This window comes from Nannospalax galili, unplaced genomic scaffold, assembly GCF_000622305.1.
Source record: "Nannospalax galili isolate Female #2095 unplaced genomic scaffold, S.galili_v1.0 scaffold283, whole genome shotgun sequence".
In the NCBI taxonomy this organism is placed as follows: domain Eukaryota; kingdom Metazoa; phylum Chordata; class Mammalia; order Rodentia; family Spalacidae; genus Nannospalax; species Nannospalax galili.
In genome coordinates this window covers 335,661-338,475 of record NW_008350535.1, presented here as the reverse complement: position 1 = coordinate 338,475, position 2,815 = coordinate 335,661, and the positions used below count along the sequence as shown (strand labels likewise).

The 2,815-nt window shown below is 41.0% G+C and overlaps 1 pseudogene; it reads left to right on the top strand.

The window, feature by feature from the left end:
- The window catches only part of LOC103745811, an 11,785-nt pseudogene that overhangs the window by 7,667 nt on the left and 1,303 nt on the right, over positions 1–2,815 (top strand).

Here is a 2,815-nt window from a genome sequence, read left to right as displayed (position 1 = left end):
GTCTTTTCCTACCAATGCCCTCACCTTTACTGCTGACACCCTTCGAGGCTGTGAATTAAATTTGTGTTGTAGGTCAGCCAAATGTATAATAAGGGCTCCAGCTTGATTTTCCGCAGCTTTAGCTCTCTGGCTGCTAGAGAGAAGATTCTCTTCCAGGGCACACTTGGAAACTTTTAAACTGTTGATTCGAATATGGAGCTTGTCAAATTTATCATTAAGCTCATTGTTTATCTTCATCATTTTATCCAGAGATGCTAGAAGTGACCAGCCAGCATCATTATTTTTCTTATTTTTCTTACAAATTGTCAAATGTTTTATGTATAGAGTCACTAAATTTCTTGCTCCTCACAAGAGGTTAGTTAGGAGATTCAAATGGGTCTATCTCCATAATTGTTTCAGATAGTCTACACTGTGGATTTTAGTACTCTCCATGCTATCTGAAAACTCTGATTTGGAGAGCCTTCTCCAAATACAAACAATATCATTAAAGAAATTCGTCCTTTCAATTCTGTTTCTCTAGAACCCCACTTCTGGTACCACAATCTGTATTAGTCAGGGTTCTCCAAAGAAACAGAATCGGTAGAATGAATATATATGTATAGAGATGTATCAGCTTAGCTCACAGGATAGAGTCCGAGTAGTCCAAAAATGGCTGCACCACACTGGAGAGCCTGAGAATCCATAGTTGCTCAGTCCACAAGGCTGGATATCTCAGTAGTCACAATCTTGCACTGAAGGTCTGACAAATTCCAAAAGATCAGCTAGTCTTCAGTCTACAGCAGCAAGATGAACTCACCAGCGAGAGAGAAGGCAAGCGGCAAGAAGCTTGGCCTTCTCCTCTGCCGTGGCCTTTTATACAGGCTGTCATCAGATGGTAGCACCCACATTTAGGGTGTGTCTTCCATCTTCAGATGATCCAATCAAGAAGATCTCTCTTATTTCAGTTAATCCCAGATCCAGTCAAATTCACACCCAGGATTAGCCATCATAGATGAACTCACCAGCAAGAGAAGGCAAGCAGCAAGAAGCCTGGCCTTCTCCTCTGCCGTGGCCTTTTATACAGGCTGTCATCAGATGGTAGCACCCACATTTAGGGTGTGTCTTCCATCTTCAGATGATCCAATCAAGAAGATCTCTCTTATTTCAGTTAATCCCAGATCCAGTCAAATTCACACCCAGGATTAGCCATCATAAATGGTAATGCAGATGTTCAAGCATTTTCGAAAAGGAGAACGATATGTGTGCTCCTGTTTGTGCATGGATTTGCTCACACATCACTTGACTTCACTTTCCAAGGAACCAAGAGAAATTATGCACAGCCTAATAAAGAGAAAGAAGGTGGCATTAGGTTATAAATTCCAAGAACTTCTGAATGAAGATTTAAATATTGAATGTCTCATATATCTTTACAGGCATTGACACAGATTGATGAGGAGAAAAATACAAATTTCTGATCTACTAATATTCCCATCATCCCACCCATACCAATAAAGAGAAGTTAAAGGGGTCCCTCCTTCCCCAACCCCCAGCCTTCTGAAGAGGTTCTGTTTCTGACAAACAAGGTCAAGGACTCATGGGAGGCAGAGAGAGAGAGAGAGAGAGAGAGAGAGAGAGAGAGAGAGAGAGAGAGAGAGAGAAAGAGCAGGGCTAGGTAAATAATTCAGTTGGACCTGAGTACAATACCCAGAGCTGATGTGAAAAAGCCAGATGCGGTGGTGCACACCTATGACCCCAGTTCTGGGGAGGTGGAGACAGATCCTTGGGGCTCATTGGCCTGTCAGCCTAGCAGTATCAGCCAGTTCCAGGCCAGTGAGAGACCCTATCTCAAAAAACAAGGTACATGGCGTCCCGAAGAATGACACCCAAGATTGACCTGTGGCCCCATCATGCATGTGCACACATGTGCATATGCACATACACATGTTTATACACATACACAAAAACACACAAAAAGTGGAATGAAAGAACAGCTGAGCCTGAGAATATGAAAGGAGAGAGAACAGAAGGGGAAAAAGAGAAAGAAAATGAAGGGTTGGGTAGGGTTTCTTATGGTGTGGTTTTGGTTTCGGTCTTTTTGAGACAGGGTTGCCCTGTAGCCCCAACAGACCTGGAACTCACCATGTAGACCAGGCTGGACTCTATCTCACAGAGATCTGCCTGCCTTTACCTACTGAATGCCAAGATTAAAGGAGGTTTTGTAAATTATTTATTTAATAACCACATACTTAGAAGAAACATTTCATTACAACAGCATTGACATATTCAAAAACAATTTCCTGAGCTAATATGCATCTCTTCCAAAATTGGCTGTAAACTTTTAGGTTCACGATTGAATTAATACCGTTATACAATATTGAACTCAGTATAAGTCCTGTAAGACATAAAATTGAATGAGTTTTTAACCTTTAAAAAAGATCTCAATTTCATTTTAGAATATATTGTTTCTTGCAGAAAGACTCATTGTTTTTGCACTGAGATGTTGGTGAATGCATCTCTAATCTATATGTATCTGATTATTACTAGTCATAATCTGTTGCACTTGGATCCTTGGCACCTGTGTATGTCTATAAAGTCATCAGGTAGATTTCAGTGGTAATATTTATCACCTCTACTAATTAGCATGACATAATTTCCATGCTTTCTCCTCAAATATAATACATTTTTTTAATTTGTTGATTGTGTGTGTGTGTGTGTGTGTGTATCACACAGAACACCCCAAACCATCTTATTCAACTATACACCCGCTTCCCAGATGGCACCCTCCCATTGCCTCCCTCCCCTCACTAGAGCCCTTGTACTCTGATATCCCTGCTAC